General features: G+C 43.4%; 1 protein-coding gene across 21 annotated transcripts in view; it reads left to right on the top strand.

Moving 5' to 3' along the window:
• DAB1 (DAB adaptor protein 1) overlaps positions 1–21,520 on the top strand; it is a 1,138,859-nt gene that overhangs the window by 714,424 nt on the left and 402,915 nt on the right. For 3 of the 21 annotated variants that reach the window (XM_045477553.1, XM_045477558.1, XM_045477559.1), the window contains exon 1: positions 12,558–12,711. The exons of the other annotated variants lie outside the window; for them this stretch is intronic. The gene's annotated coding sequence lies outside the window, so the exon portion shown is untranslated. Of the gene's footprint in view, positions 1–12,557; positions 12,712–21,520 lie in introns of those variants that run through there. 21 annotated transcript variants of the gene reach the window in all.

Here is a 21,520-nt window from a genome sequence, read left to right as displayed (position 1 = left end):
TTTACAGTGGACATGAGGCATCACCTCCATTTACCTTAGCTAGCCTCAGGGATGAGACAGGTAGGGGAAATAAACTCAGGCACCTTTTCTTTTGTTAATCATCTCCACTCTGGGCTGCTACACCTGCAGCGCAGTGGTCTACAGCCCAATTTCCCTGTTTAGCTAACTTGGTCCTTTCTTCCTGTGATAGCAGCTTTCTCCTATAGTACTAAATTGGGGGTGCTTCCACCTTGAATACCTAATCTTGTTTATTTCATATACGTATGTATTGGGCACCTTTGTGCCCTTATTTTTGGGCCTTTGTCCCTCTCTTTCTATTCTGGGGGCTCTAAACCTTCTCTCTATTCTGGGGTGCCTTTGCACCTCCCTATTCTTGGTTGCCTTTTCTTGTTTACCCAAACTCGGGTGTGAACCTCCTATGGCTTTGTATTTGTTTATGCCTTGTTAACCCATTGGTGTAAGCTCAGGGGATTCCTAAGCTTATCCCCCACAGTTTTAAATTGTAATTAGGTCTCTGAAGGAAAATTACAGGGTGTTTTGAATTATTTTAACAAAGGAACCTCATGAAGGATGGGAGTAAGGTCAGACCTCTAAACAAGTAACAGTTACGCTAGCATCAATGAATGTATAGGAACTGGGCCCTGGGGAGAAGCTTTTGGAGAGGTGAGAAGATACCATTTCAAGCAAATAGAATATTCCTTGCCAAGGCTTTGACATGAGGTTGTGTAGAAATGAATGAAGGCCACTGTGACTGGAGTATAATAAGCATGGGGAGAGTGGAGTGAGTTGAGGCTGGGTCAGATCATGGAGGAACTTGAAAGCCTTTATGAAGACTTGTGGAAATTGAAATACAATGAGGAATCATTGATATGTTTTAAATGGGAAAATCTGAATGATGTTTCTAAAATAGTACTGCAGCTAATATGTGGAACATGGGTCACAGGGAAGCAAGAGTAAAAACAGGGGAAAAGGCAATACTAGGCCAGAGATCATGTAGCTGGGTCTAAGGTGATGGCAGAAGAGATGATGAAAGTGAACAGATTTGAGTTACATGTTGGAGGTAAATTGACATGGATGGGGGAGGGCTGGCTATAGGAAAAAGAGGCACAAGGAAACTACAGTGGTGGCTTTAAGTCTGTCGATGGGACAAGCATTAAACAAATGCCCCTAAGAGAGGGATTCATAATGTGATTCAATTGTGCAGATGAGAGAACAAATGATAGCACCTGGAACCAGATTGAAATGACTCCTTCCTTCCTTCCTTCCTTCCTTCCTTCCTTCCTTCCTTCCTTCCTTCCTCCTTTCCTTCCTTCCTTCCTCCCTCCCTCCCTCCTTTCCTTCCTTCCTTCCTCCCTCCCTCCCTCCTTCCCTTCCTCCCTTCCTTACTCCCTCCCTTCTTGCCTTCCTCCCTTCCTCCCTCCCTTCCTCCCTCCCTTTCTCCCTTCCTTCCCTCCCTTCTCTGTCATCCACACTCCTGCCCTTTTTCATAACTCCCAGTTAGATCAAAGTCTAAGCATTCCTAGTTATAAAGACTTTCCATCCTTCATAAGGTGCTCCTTATATGCTTTTGATTGATGACTATTCATTGGTGGAATTACAGGCACATCAGTTGAATCACCCTTGAAATTAGTGCAGTGACAGGTGTCACATACATCTCTTTCTCTCTGCTGTTTATAAGGAGCTTAGCATCTACTCTAAGAGATTATAGTCTTTATGGGGGGTCCAGACATGTGAAAAATGGCTCCAACACATGGCAGGGATCAGGGTTATAAGTAAGCACAATATATAAAGGAATCAAAAGGGAGAAAGATGGGGGGCTTCATTTAAACTGGGTCCTACACATTGGGAAAGATTTCAGTAAATGGGAATGGGGAAAAGTAATCCTGGAGGAGGAAATAGCATGAGTGAAAGAATGGAGGCAAGCATGTAGAAGACATGGTCAAGAAAAGATATATCATCTTTATGGTTTGATCAGGAATAAATAAGAGTATGCTGCTAGAAGAAGATCATAAAATGAATCTAGATGAAACACAGTAAAATGAACTAATTTTATTTTTTTTACAAGTGACAGAAATTTCTGATCTACATGAAATTCCGGAGCCATGTTTGTTGAAAGGCATTCATCTCCTTCACTCCATCATCATGTCATTGTTGTCCTAATCACCATTATTAAATATTATGATTGTGTAGCCTTTACAATTTCTCATTCATGACTTCATTACATTGAGGGCACGGTATTGGTAGAAGTAACAAAAACTACGAACAATGCTGGCTTATATGATCAAAATGATATATTGGATCATATTATTGTTAATGTAATGCTGCCTTTAGACAGTGACTCCATGATATGACAGGATGATTTCTTTTGGTCTCTCTGCTTTGACCTCTTTGGATCCAGCTTCATCATAAGGTCCATTCCCTTTAGGAGCCTACACTGTTGCTTCCTGGTCTACAGGATTTTTGTTTTTAATTGCTTTCTGTTTTCCAGTCAAAGTCTGATTGGATAGGGTTTCTGCCAACCCCTGAACCACCACTCTGGTCACTACCAGAGTGGTGATTCAGGGGGTGCTGAGTGGTTTCGCTTAGGTCATGTGTTCCAGTCAAGAGCTAAGGTACAGACAGCACCTCTGAGAAATCACATACTTCTCCAAATTGGAATTGGATTTTTAGGAAAAGACAAACGGGGTGGGTATGGGTGAGATGAGATCCAAAGAGCGAACTAAGGAGTGTCCTTTAGAGCACTTTTATTGCATTTTTATAGCTGAGGAATAGAGGTTCATGGTACTGTTGGTTGCTCAAAGATGAAAGAGTTCCCTTTTTCTAAGAAGATCGTATATGTTGAGAGAAAAAAAGAATTACCTAGATATGGGAATTCAGAAGGTGAAGAGATGTTACTATCCCTTCTGAATAGAAAGGCCAGACAAGTGTCATGGGCTGTGGCCCTGACAATTAAGAGACAATTAAGAGAAATTACTTAATTTCTCTTACTTTTACTTTTGTGTAGGTGTGAGTGTGAGTGTGTGTGTGTGTGTGTGTGTGTGTGTGTGTGTGTGTGTGTGCTGGAAAATAGAGATAATAGAGGATCATTTCCTTCACAGGGTTGCTGAGAGCATTAAATGAGACATTTACAAATACAGGTGACCAAATGTCTCTTCCATTCATTATGTGCTTGATCCTAAGAACATCCAGGAAAGTAGCTGAGGGCACCCAGTCTAAAAGATGAAATTACTGAGGCCTTGTATGGTTATTAGCCAAAGGAAATACCAAAGTCTCACGATTCCAAGCTTTACCTACCTCTCTTTCCATTACACTGTGCTGCTGCTTAATGAGATCCCCGGCTCTCTGTATGTTCTCCTTGCCGTTAACAGAAACCACACCGAGGGAACTACACATGCAAATTATTATTAGCATGAAAGAGGTAATTATTATTTTTTTACATTGGCATCATCACAGACGATCTTTGCGTTAGACATTCTTTAGCAATGAATGATTGAACCAGAGGGCTTGTGGTTCATTCAGACAGTCATTAACTCTAAATAAGAAATTCATTTACTGTCACTCATGTTGCTTAAACAATGCAAAGCAAAGAGTGACAACAGAGCAGTCTTGGATTGTAAGGGCTAGAATGGAGGCTGTAAATCACGTAGCCAGACCTTTTGATTTACATATGCGCAAACTGAGGGCCAGCATGTGGAAGGTCACACAATTAATTACTGGCAGGGCTGAGACTAAACCCATTTTCTTTACTTCTATACCAAAGCCTTGCCACTAAAGCATGAATGCTGGTCATCCGACTCCTATTTGGTGAGGAATCCCCTGATTATTTAAAACACACTGCAGATATAGGATAGAGAGATACTTAATGTGCTAAATGTTCCAAAGTGAAAATATATTTAAGAATCTCTCACAAATTCCCTTGTGCTGTATTAATTTAATCTCGATTATTTCTACAATGTACTTGTGGGGGGAAAACGGGTATTTGTATATACTGAATGGTCTCGTTTGAGTCCTGCCAAGGTAAAGGTATGAAGTAAAAACATTTTACATTAAAACAGAGCAAATTGCTTATGGTAACCATTGCATAATGAAGGAACGCAATGAAGAATTACAGTTCAAATTACTTATCAGGTCTCTTCCATTTTCTAAGTTTTTAAAGTAGAAAATTGCACAGTATAATTACAGTAAGTTAATTTGCATTCATATTACAATTCAGTGAGCAATTACATTCTTTTTATTTAAAAAAAAATATTTTATAAAGTGTGATTTGCATCAGTACATTTCCAGGAAAGAGTGGTGACTTTTTCCTTGTGAGGTTTTCATCCAGATTCAACCACACAGGCTAGGCCTTCCAGGGTCGAGTTATAGCCTCTCATTGGCTTTCTGGGATGTTGGAGAAGAGACCCATTTGAAGTATCACTATGGTTTCAGAGCTTTTTGAGAACCCTTCAAAGAATCATAAACTGTTGGGGTTTAGAAGGAGAATTTAAAGGTCTTACTGCTCAAGATTTCCTTTCCCCTGTTTACTTCCATCATCTGAAGCTTGGATTTCTCTATCCCATTCTTGCTAAGCCATCATCCAACCTATATTTGATTTACTCTTGTGCCAGGAAATTCTTTACCTTCTGGTGATACCCACAGCATTGCTAGATAGTACCTTCATTTTGTGAGGGGAACTCTATGTTGGCCTAACCATTCTTGCATTAATGTTCTTTAAAGGATACTTAAAACACACGCACACACACACACACACACACGCATTCATTGCTTTGGTAGTGCCATACTTATATGACAGAGAGTACTCTTTGGTTGAGAGTACAACATTTTATTCAGGACTTGCAACATTAGCACAAATAGCTGTGTTGGGCCATAATGGAGGGGTTCCCATAAGGATCGTGGGGTCTGATTGCCAGTTTTGGCAAATGTATTTGCCTATATAACCAACATTACATTAAAGATATAGTATATTCCATTACTCCAGAAAGTACCTTGTGCCTCTTTCCAGACAATCCCCCTCCACAGAGGCAACCAGTGTTCTAATTTATCTCGTCATAGATTTATCTTGCCTGTTCTTGATCCTTATATAGACAAAATCATGACAGTGTTCTTCTAGTTTCTCTCATTCAACGTTTGAAAAAGATTTGTCCGTGTTGCTGTAGTTATCGGTAGTTTATTTTGTTTCTTGCGTAGTAGTATTCCATTGTATGACTATTCTACAACTTATTTATCCCTTCTACTGTGGAAAGACATTGTGTTGTTTCCAGTTTGACCTATTACAAGTAAAGTTGCAATAAAGTTTCTAGTATATATGTTTATTTGTGTGTACATGTGTGTATAAGTGTGTGTGTACGTGTTTTATTCTCAGGAGTAAATACCTAGGAGTGGAATACCTATAAATGCCCAAAGAGTAGATGTATGCTTAACTTGATAAGAAAGTGCCAGGTCATTTTCCAACACAGTGACATTGTTGTACATTTTCATTGGAAACATGTGAGAGTTCTGTATCCTCACCGGTATTGAATGTTGTCAGACTTCCAAATTTTAGCCCTTTTAGTGTTTGTGGAGTGATATCTCATTATGGTTTATTTCCATATTCTTTGTGATCAACGATGTTGCCCACCTTTTCATGTGCTTATTGGCTATTCAATATATCTTCTCTTTTTTTTGGTAAAGTGTCCAAGCATTTTGTCCATTTTAATTAGGTTGTTTATCTTTTCATTATTAATTAATAGGAGTTGTTTGTATTTTCTAGACTTAAGCCCTTTGTCAGATATGTATTTTGAATATTTTCTTTAGGTTTGTGGTTTGCCATTGATTTTCTTAATGCTGTCTTTTGAACATCACATATGTTGCATTTTGATAAAGTCTAATTTATCATTTTTTCTTTTATGTTCAATGATTTTTTTGGTCTTCTAAGAAATATGTGCATACCTCTAAATCATTAGGATAGACTCTATAATTCTCTTTTAGAATCTTTACTATTTTAGTGAATGTATTTTGTTCTATACATGGTATAAGGAAGGGATTGAGATTAATTTTTTCCATATGATTGTTCCAATACCATATTTTGAAGACTTTCCTTTCCTCAATGAATTGCACTGACACCTTTGTAAAAAAAAAAAAAAATCAATTGACCACATATGTGTTGGTCTGTTTCTGGATTTTATCTGATGTTCTGCTGATTACTTTATCTATCCTTCATGCTAAGACCATACTGTCTTAATTATTGCAGCTTTTTAGTAAGTCTTGAAATCAAGTAGGATAAGCTCTCTAAATTTTCCCTTCTTTCTCAGGAGTGTTTTGGCTATTCTAAGGCCCTTTGTATTCCCATATACATTTTAGAATTAACTTGGAAATTTCTTTAAAAAAGTATGCTGGGAATTTTATTTGGATTTTGCTAAATGTATAGTTCAATTTGGGGAGAATTGACATCAACATCGAGTTTTCCACACCATGAACATTGTATGGTTCTCCATTTATTTGGGTCTTCTTTAATTGTTTTCATCAACACTTTGTAAGATTTGGCACAAAAACTTTGCATGACTTTTGTTCAATCTACTCCTAAGTATTTTGTAATGTGCTATTATAAATAGTATTTAAATTTTTCCTTTTCCAATAGTATGTGTAACTTTCGGTAAGATATTTAACCTCTCTGAGTTGATTTAACCTATACAATGTGAATTCGTGTTTTTCTCTGAATAAGGCCAAGTATAACAATATACAAATAGCTTTTTGGGGATTCTGTAAGTATTAAATTGGATTAATATAAAGAAAGTTCATAATGCAATACTTGGGTATGATAGAATTGTGTTCGTCAAAAGTGGGAAAAGAAAACTAATCCAACCTGGTTTCAGTAATAGAGGGAACATTTTGGCTCATATAATTGAAAAATCTGGGTGGGGGGATGGTAGTTGGCTTCAGGCATGGCTAAACCAAAGTCATTCAACAGTGTTCTCATAAATCTCTATTTTTCTTACCTGTTTTCTTCTCTCTCTCTTTTATTCTCTGAAGACCTTTCTTATGGGATGGATTCTTACAGCTACAGGCTTACCATCTTTCCAATTTCCAGGCCAGTGGTAAAGAGAAAGCATTTTCCCCAGTTGCTCTAGTGTAAGTACACAGGTCACCTATTGGACCATCCCTGAACTGTGGCCAAGAAGTGTGTTGCTCCTGTCTACCCCTGGAGCTGGAGGTAGGTAGGGTCAGCTCTACCAAAACTGAGTGGGGAAAAACATACCATTGAGTGGGGGAATGGTTCCCCAACAAAATCGGAGTGATGTTTAACAAAGACAGAGGAATGGCTGAGAGTCAAAAAACAAGTACCTGTCATACCTTCAATATAGTGGCCACAAAATGCATGATACTGTATCTTAAGGTATGCTGATTCCTCCCTGCTCTCATGCTCCCCAAGCATGAGAAACCAGTCATTTTCTGATAGCTTCTAGTCTTCCCCTATTTTCAAGCACTAACCTCACCTTAGGATCCACTTTATGAGTGAAAAAAAATTGGGGGTTTGTGTTGGAACTTAAGAGCCTTTTGATGATCACTTCAGCTCTCTGCTTTGTTTCTATTGTGCATTTAGTTGAAAAGATTGGTGGCATAAATACAATTGCAGCATTGCTGGTCTCCTCCACCCCCTCCTTGGAAAAAATAAAAGGAGTGCTATTTATAGCAACTGTAAACCAGAGTCAAGTTCAGTAATAATACTGCCACACAACCTTTCCCTGGAATCCAGGAAGGCCAGTATCATAAAAGAAGGGACCTCTGTTTTGATGAAGGCTTTCAGAAACTTATTTTCTTTTCTGACCTCAAAAAAGAAATAACAATTGGATATCTTACTTGAGTTCAGGGCATGTAAGAAAAGTACCTGAAATGTGGTTAATGTAAGGTGTGAACAATGTTTTTTTCCTGCTTTTTAAAACATTTGACCCCTTTCACACTAAAGTCCGAAGTCCTGAACATGGCAAACGAGACCCATTAAAATTTATGTTGCCTCCCCAGAGTCAGCCATAGCCACCACCATCCAGCCTCCTGGAAGAATTTGTACATTCTCTTTTCTTTGCCCGAAATACCTGTCCCTGCTTTTTTTGGTTATTCAGTTACCTTCCCAGGTGACATCATTTCCTTCATGAGGATTTCTTAACATCCTACCCTGTGTTAAGTGCCCGTATGTGATGTTCCCTTAGCATGCTGTACTTAACACTACCATAGTATTTATTGGAATGCGGTGTAATGATATATTTCCTTCATGTGCCTATGAATTGCTCAAGAGCAAGTTTTGTTTTTGTTTTGTTTTGTTTTGCTTTTTGTTTTCTTGCCTTGCCAAAGGCTAATGTTGTGCCTGGTATAGAGTAAACAATAAGAAAACACTTTTTGAATAAAGAAGTGGAACCTGAGTGTAAACATGAACTTGAATGAAAGGGACTGTAAGAGGATTATATACTTTAGGTATTAACCTTTGAAATTTTGTGCATTCTATACATTAGTGTACTTTGAACACATGATGTCTCTAGTAAGCTTGGTAGAAATGTTCCTACTGAACATTATTCAAAATTTTATTAATCTGAGAGCTTTATGTGTATAGAAATATTAGCATATTCCTGGCATCTGTGAGCACTAGAAACTATTTAATAAACAGTGGCTATATAATAACTCGTGTTTGAAACCCTTAGAGCTTATGGCACAACTTTATTATACTTCACCCAAAGAGAGGTATATTGGAAAAAAATTATAGGAATAAACTGAGTTTTAAACAATACATAATACACAAAAATGAGCTACTTTTCATTCCTTTCATTGGAGGAGTAATTATTGCTAATTGAATTTATTTTTACTGACATTTGTTTTTGTTTTCAATCATGGGTCAATCTCAAACAGTACTTAGGCTGCCTCTCTGCATAGCTTGAGAATCATGTGCATTAGGATGAATTATGTGAAATTCAATGAAACTCCTTTGTGCCCACCTGCCTGCCCATGCCCTTGGTTTTTTCATTCCATTGTCTCACAGCTCCTCAGAGGCAGGGTCTGTTTCCGATTTATCATCATTCCCATTGCCTAGCACAGTGCCTGATATGTAAAAGGAACACCATAAATGCTTATTGATTTAAAATGAACTATTTTGGCATTATTCTAGAAAGAGGACCGATATTTGCTGGGTGACATATTTAGTGCTAGCCTTGTCTACTACATTATCTCACTTAAGGCTTGCAGCAATCTCATCACGCAGGTGTCTCAAGAAGCAGGTATCACCACTGTAGAATGGAGACTTTTGAAGTTTAGAAAGGTGAGGAACTTGTAAAAAATAACTCAGGCCATCAGATTCCAAAGTCCATAGTCTATTCAGTACCCATTGAAAGGGATATTTTTCAGGGCACCCCGGGGGCTCAGTCAGTTGAACGTCTGACTCTTGATTTCCACTCAGGTCATGATCTCATGGTTTATTACTTGGAGCCCTGTGTCGGGCTCTATGCTGGCAGCACGGAGCCTACTGGGGATTCTCTCTCTCTCTCTCTCTCTCTCTCTCTCTCTCTCTGTCCCTCCCCCACTCACTCTCCTGTGCTCTCTCTCTCTCAAAAATAAACAAACATTTAAAAAACTAAAAGGGATATTTCTCTCACAGGGCTGTCATGACGATGAAATGAGTTAATGTATGGAAAGCACCCAGAGCCATGTCTGGAACATAATAACCAATGCATAGATCTTTGCTGTTCTTAGTACTTTGCTGTTGGATGATAAAGGAATGTTTATTGATTTTTCTCCTTATGCCACACTTAGTACAAATGACACTGTTATTAAAAGAGAAGAAAAGAAAAAAAAACACCCTTTTAGATGAGCTCTTTCTTGATACGTTTAGCATGATAACTTAAAACAGTGCTTTCAGACTTGGTTTGGTTTAACTGAAAAGACTACTAATGTCTTCACGAAGTCCTTGGTGAGCAGCTTGCATGTGGTTAGTCTATATGTGACACTGTCTTCCAGCCTGGAGTTGAGAACAGCTGCATTTTGTTGCCCCTGTTGGATTTAGCGGGAATTTGCCTAGTTTCCGTGGTGGACCTTGTTCAACATTGAATAGAGGTAGAGTTTTACATGAGCCTCTTCCATTTCCATTACGTGGACAACTCAGTGTTTTGCATTCCCTTCAAAGTCCGTAATCCTAACCCCATTGGAAAATAGAAGGAGGTGGAGGAGACGGGAAGGCAATAACTGTGATATGCAGGGTCTTAAAATACAGGTAAATGGTTTTGATGTCCTGTGGCTGTCCTCAAAGCCTTGAGAAACTTCAGTGGTTTTTGGTAGAGTCAATGAAAAGTTAGACCTGTGTTCAATTACCTAAAGTCTGACATTTGTCTCAGACACCTGAAGCGCATAGTATTTTTATATACTCCCTTCCCCTATTTCAACCATCACTTCTCTGATTTGTCCATGTCTTGTGTTTTCTTTGTATGGAGTTCAGACTGAGGTCTACCTTGTTTTAATCTTAATTTTTAAATTATTTTTTTTTTTATTTTAGAGAGAGAGAGCACACACGTGAGAAGGGGAGAGGGGCAGAGGAAGAGAAAGGGAGAGAGAGAGAGAGAGAGAGAGAGAATCTCAAGCAGACTCCAAACTCAGTGTGTAGCTCCATGAGGGGCTTGATCCCATGACCCTGGGATCATGACCTGAGCTGGAATGCAGAGTTGGATGCTCAAGGGACTGAGCCACTAAGGTGCCCCTGAGGTTTGTCTTTATAGATGAGGAAACTGAAGTGTTTTATTCATCTTTATAGAGTTGCTCGGTGAATCTAAACTTCCCACTAAATGAACTGTAAGTGTTCAGTGGCAACTCTTCCCACTTTCTAGAACTTTGGAAAAGTTGGAGAGACTTTCTCTGGTTCCTGGCCACTAGATCTGGTCACACCCAGAAGTGGATAGAAACAGTAGAACCAAGGGTGGCCCCTCCCTCCCACCTTGCTGGGAGTTTCCTCTGATCAACTGTTCTCCCAAGATTGCATCCTGCCAATGACCTCACCAATTTTTCTTGTCTCTGTGTAAATTGCTATCTTTTCAGGAGGTGCGTGACAGCCTCCTTTTGCTAGGGCTTCCATTTGTACAGAAGCTGTTATTACAGAATAAGTTTAATGGGTCGTGAATTTTGTGCAGAAAGGGAGGGTCTCTCAATGACTTTGCATGTACCAGCCATGGACGTATTGGCTCCACAAGGAGTGCATTAGGCTAAATATTTTTAGCCCATTGACTCTGGGGGTAATAACCCTGAATGCTTCATTAAATTTTCATGGGTGAGTGACAGAAGCTAAGGGGGGGGGGGGCTGACAAACAACAAAACCCAAATCTACCACATTAGCTTTATTATTACCCCGCTGGAGGACAGGAGTGTGGCCCCTAAAAACCAACTTTGTGAGGAACTGTTGCCTGCCTGCTCCTTCCCTTTTCCCTCCCTGCTTCAGTGGGGGCAGCACTTGACTTTTTTCTCTCCCACGCCTGGCATTCTGGTATCTGGAAATAGGTTACACCACAACAGACATTGACTGGAGTTGAACCCAGTGTCAGGGTAGAAGAATTTCCAGACCGACACAGTATGTTCTGCGGTTTGGCAGATCTTTGTCAACTAAGCAGGGAACAAGGGACTGTGTACTGGCTGGGGCCTTCTCCTGCGCCAGTCCCAGTCCCGTATTCCAGTCTGCAGATTGTCTTTTCCGGAGTACTCTAAGAACGCAAGGGGGGAGGGCGGATGGGAACTCGGAGTTGGAGCTAAACTGCGGCCCACATGCTCTCAGGGGCGTTGAGTTCCTTCCTGGGACTGAAGACGACACGACCGTGACCGGTGCCAGCCCACCCCCCCCCTCCCCCACCGCCCAGCTTCGCGTGGGAAGCCTCAGCGGAGACGGAGGGCTGCCTAACTAGGGGTAGCCGCGGGGAACTAGCGCCCCCTCCCGCGAAGGGGCAAGGGGGCAACAGGCCCTGCGGCCCCAGCCTCTCGCTTCCCCCCCGCTGGCACTCTTTATATTTGGGAGTGCGTAAGTTTGGAGGCTTGGATAAAGGAATAGACACTAGAGGGGAATGAGGGAGGTCGGGCGGGCGCTGCTGCTGGTGGCGATGGTGGCGAAAAACGCTGGCGACTTTGTGAAAGCCGACTGTGGGAGCTGTGACCCCCCTCTCTCCCGCATCCGCTCCCGGCCGGCGAGGCCGGGGCGGGAGCCCCAAGCCCTCGGCTCGTCTCGCCTCCGTCCGCGCGGGGATGCGGGGTGAGCGCAAGGGCTCCGGAGGCGCGACGGCGAACCGCGGCGCCCCCGCTCGCTCGCTCTCTCTGCCTCCTCCGCGTCGCCGCCGCGACTCGGCTCAGCTCTCCGAGCGCGCTCGGGCGGCGCAGAGAGCGCCCGGACGGGAGCGGGGACGGGCGCGGGAGCGGCGAGGCCCGGGCGAGGGGCGCGCCTCGGGCGGCCGGGGAGCCGGCAGGTGAGCGGCGCCGCGGGGCGCCGGGCGGGCGCGAGGGCGGGCGGGGCGCGGGCCGCGGGAGGAGGCGGGGCGGCGCGCGGGGCGGTCTCCTCCCCCTGCGCTGACGCGGGCCCGTGGCTCCCGGGGAGGATGGACCCAGCGCGGCGCTCGCCGGGGCTTCCCCGGGCTGGAGAGCGCGCCTGAGTGCCGCGGCCCGCCGGGCATGGGGAGCCGCTTCTTGGGCGGCTGCGGCAACGGAGGAGGATGCTCTCGGCCAGCCGAGGTGAGGCGAGGCGGGGGGCAAGCCCAGCCCCGAGTTCAAAGCGGGCAGGTGCCGGGAGGGACAGGGCGCCCGGACGGCTCCGCTGGCGCCCCGGGCGCGGAGGAGGGCTCCTGGGACGCCCGTCGCGGGAGTTTGGCTGGGGGTGCGGAGGGGATGGAGACTGCAGTTTTCCGCTGGCTCCCTCCTCTTGCTGGGGGACAAGGGGCGACCTCTGCTCCTTCCTTCTGGCTCTCTCTCACCAACCCCAGCCTCCCTACTTGTGACCGCGCGCGGCCTTTCTCCAGACGGCCTCAGCCCAAACACTTGTGTCTCTCGGAGACCCCCTGCTGCCTCCTCACTGCTGCGGTCCCGGCTCGTTCCACCCACGAGCCCTCCTTCGCCCACTCCAAAACCTCCCCGGTGCTTCCTATCCCTTCTCTCTGCGTCGCTAGCGGCGTCCCAGGGCCGGACTCCCTTCCCCTACTGCTCGGCTGAGCTGTGGCTCTGCCGCGACCTGTCGAACAAGCGGGTCTCTCCCTCTAACCCCTGCCCCGTTCGCAGACACCTTCAGAGCTGGGCCCTGCGTCTTCCCGACCCCAGCCCTTCCTGGGTCCTCCGTCGACTCCGTTCTCCGCCGCTGCGTCCCGCTCCCCAGGCTCCCCGCCACCCTGATAGCTCTTCTCCCCAGCCCGCCGCTCTTGGTTTCTGCTCAGAACTCCACGCTGTGCCTGGGAAGCAGAGCTCAGGGTTTGTTTATTTTCCTACGGGGGAAACTTTAAAATCGCCGTGGTTTGGCTCACAAAGAAGCCCTAACAGGAGGGCTCAGCCGCCGAGAGAACCTGGATCTGGAGTCCGAGATGGGGGGAGATTGTGTCGCGCGTCGGAAAGGCGTCTTGGGATGAGCGTACAAAGTAAATTTCAAAACGGAGGTGGTTGCTGTAGCCTGGACTCTCCTTCCCCGGCTGGTTGCGTCCCGCGGAGTATTATTGTGACCCCTGGTGGGAGGGCGCGTCTTTTCTCCGCACTTTTTAAAGCGCCTTTTTATCCCCCCCTTGATGGTGGTGCTGGTGACCCGGGCGGGGGGTGGGGGAAGAGTGGGTGGGCACGAGGGAAAGCTGCCTGCAGAGGCTGATGCCACTTGGCTCCTGCCTTGGTCGCTCCCGAACCCGCCAGATTGTGTATGTTTCACTCTAAACTACCCGCCTCCCCCCAACTGCATCGCACAAGTCCTCATTGTTGGGGGTCGGCCTGGGCACTTCCGCCTGGGCAGGGAGAGTCTGAAGGAATGGGGTGGGGGTTGGGAGGCCGGGGGCGCTCGGCGACCGTGCTCCGGCTGTCGCCGGAGGCTCGGCGGCGTTCGGAGCGGAGAGCGCCCCGGCGCGGGCATCTGTGCGCTCCCGCGAGTGTCTGCGAGCTTGGCTGCGTGCTGGCGTGGGTCGGTGCCTGCCTGTGCATTTGGAGGCCTGCGCACGCCTGGGCTTAGATCCTTCGAAAAATCGGCAAGTGGAAAGCTTGCGGAATCGAGTGCGTCTTTTGCTGCCCGGGAGCTGGGCGGGCGGTCCGGCTAGCAAGTCCTCCGAGGTGGGTGCTAATATGAAGCTCCAGCGAGTCACCGGGACCCGAGCGAGGATCCGCTCTCGCGTCTCCCCCCGCCCCCCTCCTGCTGGCCCGTTGTACGCACTTTCGCAGTGTTGATAGTTTCGAATAAAGGCCTTGTGGGGGTTCCGCTGACACTTCACAACAGTTAACATGTTTTCAAGTAATCATATAAATTAAAGGTGGCTTGCGTTCAGAACCCCCTAATTATCCGGTTCACGCTTGTACATTTATGTGCCAATTATAGGTCTTCAGGAAATCCATAAAATTGTAAACCATCCCCACCCCCTGAATTAGCACCCATTGTTTTTATTATCTCAATGATGAGTGATTCTGGATGGAACCCTGAATTGCACGGGCAAGGAGATAGATGTTCAGGGGCCAGAGATGGAGAGCTGGGCTGGAGTAGGAACGAACACTCCACAGCACCCCCCTCCCCCATCTCTTTCACTTCCTATCCTGACAAGGCTTGGTGACAATTCTGGAATTTGAAAGGGATCAAAGATTTTCTTGATTTCCTATTGAGAAGGGCAACCTAATCAAAGCCGTATAAAAGTCAACTTCTAAGCAATCAGAAATTGTCTGCTGATGTCCTTGATTGAAACCCCAGCATTCAAATGGAGTATTGAAGAACGCACAGACATGGCTTTTGAAGCGCTATTGTTCTTTTCCATACACAGAGGCCCTCGTAAAGGTTTCGGAAGTTCAAAATGCAGTGACTTGAAAGACTGACATTGTAACTGTTTGGCGACGCTAAGGGCATCAGCAGGGATGAGAGCAGAGGCCGAGGTGGGAAGTGCAAACGTGTGTTACTGTCTTCTTGGGAGCAGTGCAGCTCTCCAGTGGGAATTCAGTTCTAAGCATCAAGTTGGCAATTAAAATCTCTTCCTAAAGCAGATTTAGAAGATGATTTTTAGTAGTTTTTTTTTTTTTTTTCTTGGTGGTTTGCTTAAGGTCTGAATAGGCATATCTGAAACATTTAATCATGTTCATTGTATTCAACAATAAAATCTGAATAAAAATTACTTATTGTTGATGAAGCTCCTCTCACAAGCTGTTCCACAGTATGTTTCGGTTGTAAGATACACCATTGTGGGAGGCTGCGGGGAAGAGATGCTATCACTTATTGTTCTCGTTCTCCCCAGGCCCCAGAGGAATATGCTGCTTCACTCCCCTTTGCCTTCCAAAGTAATTTCCCTTCAGTGGGTGGGTGTCTGGTTTTGGTACCTGATAGTACCCTTCTTAAAAATTGCATTTGGTGGATTTCTGGTGCCTGGGGCCACCCTGCAGGCAGATGAAGCATCTAATGGAAGCAGCATTTCATTTCGATAATTCACTCAAGTCAAACATTTTGTTTTTGTAGGAATTTAATCCCTTCCTCAAACTAATAAAGCTAACAAAGCAAGAAAATCACAGTTTGTGTCTTTTGGATGGCACTTTAAAAAATTGCCTACATGGAAGGCTGTTGTCAGGAACTTCCGATCGTTGTTGAGGGCTTACTGTGGCAAAGAATGTGCACTGGTTGAGTTAAGGAATCGAGGATAGGTCACATGACCTCTCAGAGCCTCAGCTTTGTCATTTGCAAAACGAGGACAATATTGCAGATTACCTATGTGATCTTTGAGCAATTTTTTAGAGAAAACTGCCCCATTTGGGCACTTTGGCATGTAACAGGATTTCAGGAGGACGGTAACTAGCATGCAGTCCTGCTAAGAAGATAGGATAATCTTTGGAATTAGAAGGCCAAGGTCCAATCCACGCACTTTCTGACTTTGTGATTTTGGGCAAGTCACCTGTCTTATTAATAAAAATAATAAGAATAATTGCTCTTTTGGAGCACTTATTAACACTCAGGTACCCTTTTAAGTACTGTGCATGCATTCCTTTATTTAATCTTTAAATAACCCTAGGAAGTGAATAGCTATATTCTCATTCCCATTTGATTGATAAGGAAATGGGGGGGCACACAGATAAGGAAATGGGGGGGGACCATTTGGTAACTGGTCCAAGGTCACACAACAAATAAGGTACAGAACTAGAGATTTAAATCCAAGAGTTCTGGGGATGCCTGGGTGGCTCAGTTGGTTAAGCCTCTGACTCTTGACTTCTGCTCAGGTCATGATCTCCTGGTTCCTGGCTTCAGCTGCCATGTTGGGCCACAACAGCATTGGGATTCTCTCTCTCCCTCTCTGTCTGCCGCTCCCCAGCTTGCACTCTCTTTCTCCCTCTAAATAAGTAAATAAACTTAAAAAAAAAAAAAAGTAAATCCAAGCATCCTGGTCCCAGGGTCTGCCCTGATCACTGTGTTATGCTGTCTCTGAGTGGAGAGGCAGTCCCAGCTGTCTTTCACGGTGGTTGTAAAACTTAAGAGGGAATAATGGAATAGACTTTCTGTAGAAGCAAGCTGCGTGTTTTTCCGAGCGTCAGATGTTGAGAACATAAAGTGAGTGTTGCTCTGTTGTCAACAGGGCATTGGGCTGATGGTGGATGTTTTGAACACTTGCGACTTGATGAGAGTGTTGGTCAGTATGTTGACATCCATTTGCGCTGTTAAAATATTCAGTAAGCAGGTATGCAGAGATAGCATTACTGCTGTTGTCTGTTACCAGCTGTGATAAGCAGAGATTTATAACATTAAAAGGTGATATAACAGGTGGGTGGAAGTCTGGACTTGGGTGCTAAGACTGCCGGGGTTCAGTCCCCAGTTCCTCCAGCCCTGCCAGCTGGTGGCCTTGACTGACTTCTCTAACCTCTCTATACTTCAGTTTTCTTTACAAAATAACAGACCTGCTACCTAAGATTGTTGTGAAGATTATGGAAATTGACACCCAAGTGCCTGGAACAGTAGTTAGCATGTAATGTTAGTTAGCTGTTAACTTTATCCTTCAAATGAGATCCAAATTCTCCCCTTTGATAATGAAAACTTCTCTGTTACCAATTTCCTGAGGCTTAAGTATTCTAACAGTGTCCATTGTTTGTTGTTTTTTTTTTTTCCTTTTCCTAACCAGGAGATGGGGAGGAAGAGATACAGTTTAGGATTCCAGGCAAAAGTTGTTTTGTTTGGCTTATTAGAAATTGAAGGGAATTGTGAGGTACACATAACATGCTAAAACCTCCATGGCACTGTACTTTTCAGCAACTGTTTTGAGGAAAATAAAGTGACTATTTGATTGATTGGATTCTGGTAGTAGAATAGTGAAGTCTCCCTGTTTACAGATTGGAAAATGAATCAGGTTGGAGGAAACATACAACTTTACAGCTGAGAGACACCATTGGAACCCAGAATTCTTAGACTCCTTGTCCAGTGCTCTTTTTTCTAGACCAGAATGTCTTCTATACCATGATAGAGAAGTGACCTGAAATATAAATAAAAATTGAGTGGAGGGGAGATATTGCAAAACTAAGAGCAGGAGCCAGTCAGATGTTCTGTTCTAAAAAAAAAAAAAAAAGTGTCCGTAGGAAAAGAAAACCCCTTTTCTGGTAAGTACATTCATGTTCATGGAAACTAGCACTGAACTCAATCTATGAAATGCATATTAGCAGGATATGAGTCCATAATGAAACACATACACACACACAAGTCGATTAATGACTTCAACACTTTGCTTAGGTTGGAGAGCAAATGATTGGGTTTCTTTTTCTGTGAGATGCTCTTTGTATTTTTCTTCCATTTAGTTTTCAGATATGGAAAGGTTTTGGTTCAGGAATCATAAAACTCCTCTGGCTTCTATTTCATGAAATATGCAGCATATTCTATTGGAGAGAAATTGCTGGCTTGCTTTTATTATTATTATTATTTTTATTTGAACCCGATGTATAACCAATCTGCAATGCCAGTGGGGGATGCTCATAAAGAGAAAGGAAAACAGAAATACAATTCTGCTGAATAGAACAACTCATAGCTAAAATGATACAGATTTTGTGATGGCCAAGATGGGCTGTTTAGCTTAGGGGATAAAAATGAGAGGAGTGCCCTCACAGACAGATGTGACAGTTCAGGGTGACTTCAAGTCAGCGTCGACCACCTACAGTGCATCTGCAAAATGACCAACCCCGTGTGTAAGCTCTGAGCTTCATAGCAATTTCTGACTCTCTCTGTTGGTTAGTCTCTGTTTCTTCTTCTTTTTTTTAATGTTTATTTTTTTGAGGGGAGAGAGAGCAGGGTAGGGATGGAGAGAGAGTGAGACACAGAATCCAAAGCAGGCTCCAGGCTCTGAACTGTCAGCACAGGGCCTCATGCGGGGCTCGAACCCACAAACCATGAGATCATGACCTGAGCCAAAGTCGAACGCTCAACCAGCTGAGCCACCTAGGCACCCCAGTCTCTCTGTTTCTTGACTAGACCCTGGTAATCTGCTGGTTCACCATCCATCAGTTAAGCCATCCTTTCCCCCTCTTTTGTCTCAGTTTGTCTCTTTTTCAGTCTTTGTATCCAATATATCTACTCTTGTTAGTGTCACATTTGCTAGTAAAGACTGAAAAGTTAACAAATATGCCTGGAGAGTATCTGGGAAATTGACTCAGGTCACCCACATAGGCACCACTTCTGTGTCCATTTAACACATATTGCCTGAGCGCCTACTTTATGTCTGGCCCTGACTCTGTGCTCAGCGTTGTGAACAGTATCGAGATGCAGGGGTACAGCCTCTGTCATCTAGGCATCCTGCCTCATGCATAAATAATTGACGCAGGGTGAGATATGGTACAGAAAATATCTGCGTGGCACTGAAAGCATCCAGAAAAGTAATTTATTGTATCTGAAGAAAGGAAAGAGTGGGGAAGGCTTCAAAGAAGAGATTGCATTTCATCTGGAAGCTGAAGGTTGACCAGGAGTTTCTCAGGGCTTGAAGTCATCCAGACTGGGAGAACTGTGTGGGCAAAGACAGGTGGGCATGAAGGTTCATCATTGGTTTGGAGATGGGCATAGTTCGCTGTGGCTGTAATGTACAATATGTGGCTGAAATGGATTACTTTATAGAGCATTTTCAAGATCGTGTTCCAGGGAACATTAGTGTTCCCCAAGATGGTTATGAGTATTTCAAAAGAAAGAACATTCAGAGAGAAAAATGTCCCATGCCCCAAGATGTTTGAAAATCACTGAATTATATATCTTACTCTTCTTAAGACACGGTATTTACTGACATAGTAAAGCTTCAGAGGTTTCCTCCAGTAAAAAAAAAAAAAAAAAAAGTCATTTAACTTATTAAGGTCTCAGTTTGCTTGCCATAGTACCTCTGATTTCAAGGAGCCCTTTTCAGTCTTATGAGATAGACCAGGGAACATGTTTGTAGGTAATCACTTAATGGGTTTTAAGAAGAGGGGTTAATTTTATCATGAGAGCAATATGTATGATTTGAAATGTAGTATATATATATATATATAAGACCTAAGACGAAGTAGAAGTAACAGGATAGTAAAAGCACTTGTACTCACCACTCAGCTTAAGAAATAAACCCACACAAATGAGGTTGAAGCCTCCTAGTAACCTTTTCCTGGTCATATCTCTTTCCTTCAGCCAGAGGTAACTGCCCTAAATTTGGTGTTTATCATTTCATATAATTATTTTGAATGTTCTTTTGGGAAGAAAAAGAATTCCATTGAATTCTTACCCAATTTCTAGCTGGTCACTATAGAGATAATAAGAAAGAGCTGATTTGTCTAGGAACTTTCCGTGAATAAAGGACATTTACAAGCTTCTCAAAGAAGGAAATGTGGCTTCTCCTTTTAACAACAGTGTCTGGAATATAATAGATGTTCAATTAATTTCTGCTGAATTGAATTGTGTGCATTCTCGTAGTACATTAAGTTCATGTGCATACAAAGATTGGGGTGAAGTAATGGTTTTGTATTGACAGTATTGAATTTCCTTTGTTCACTGACCTTGACAATACAGTTTTTTGTCTTGTAAACTGGATCTGTAATTAAATAGTAACTGTCATCAACTGAAAGTCATTTTTTGATTATTTTTATTTTAGAGAGAGAGAGAGAGTGAGTGAGTGAATGAGTGAGCCAGCAGGGGAGATGGACAGAGGGGGAGAGAGAAAGAAAGAACCTTAAGCAGACTCCATGCTCAGCATGGAGCCTGAAGGGGGGCTAGATTCCATGACCCTGGATCATGACCTGAGAAGAAATCAAGAGTTGGGTGCTCAACCAACTGAGCTACCCAGGTGCCCCGACTAAAAGTCATTTTTGTGTTTTCTTGACATCGTTTGGAATCAATAATAACTACTTACCCAAATCTGCCCTATTGATTCAGTAAAGCTGTCCACTTCATTAGAAGAAAAATAACTACAAGTGTTTTCAATCAAAAAGGATATTTGTAAATTACAATGTAATTAATTACTCGGTACCCAGACACTATATACTTTGAAGGTTTATCCTTAGGGCCCCAAGAAATAATTTACTGTCAATAACAGGGTGTGACAATTAGGCACAGTCATGCCAATGCAAGCATCTCTCTTGGTGTATGTGAGGGACATCTTCTTGGAAAAGCTCCATCTGAAACACATGTCATATTTGGGAGACATTTTCCTTCTTATGTTATCCTAGCCTGTATTCATGTATTACTATATACATGTCAACATGTACAGTAAACGCTACTACATTGCTGAGGGATGCATGGTAGAAAGAATGGAAAGAGAAAGTGGAAAACTTGTAGGCTCACTGGGGGAGATCATAGTTATGTGGGAGATAGTAGGTTAGCTTTTCCCATGAGGTTTATGTTGATCATGGCTGAGAGTCCACCCCTTTGATTTTCTCTTTGATTTTGCCAGTACAGGTTTCAACGAGCAGTTTGGGGAGTAACAGTAAAGTCCAGGAGATAGCACAGTGAGAGTCAGCCTTGGGTATGACTGATCATCGGCAATGCATACAGTGTACACAGGGTGAGGAAGAGATGCCATGCACTGCCATTCCCTCGTGAGTGCCTATGGGTGCCTATGCACTGTGATGATGGCACACGATCGTGCTTGTCTGAGATTGGAGGACTTACTCTGAGCAGTATCATATGCATGCTCACAGAAGTTCTCAATATAAAACACAACCATTCAAACATTAAAATTAAACCAGAAGTTCCGGTAATCCAATTGTGGATGAAGTCAAAGATGGGCCAGCCATATGCTGAATCTAAGCTATGGGTGTGTATTGTTAGAACGTAGTGAATGCAAAAAGGTTACTGTAATTTATTCCTTTGGGAAGATGAATAGATTTATAGACCACATAGAAGTTGGATTCT

This window comes from Leopardus geoffroyi, chromosome C1 (genome assembly GCF_018350155.1).
Source record: "Leopardus geoffroyi isolate Oge1 chromosome C1, O.geoffroyi_Oge1_pat1.0, whole genome shotgun sequence".
Classification (NCBI taxonomy): Eukaryota; Metazoa; Chordata; class Mammalia; order Carnivora; family Felidae; genus Leopardus; species Leopardus geoffroyi.
Note: the sequence above shows the minus strand (reverse complement) of the source record. Positions and strands in the feature narration are given on the sequence as shown.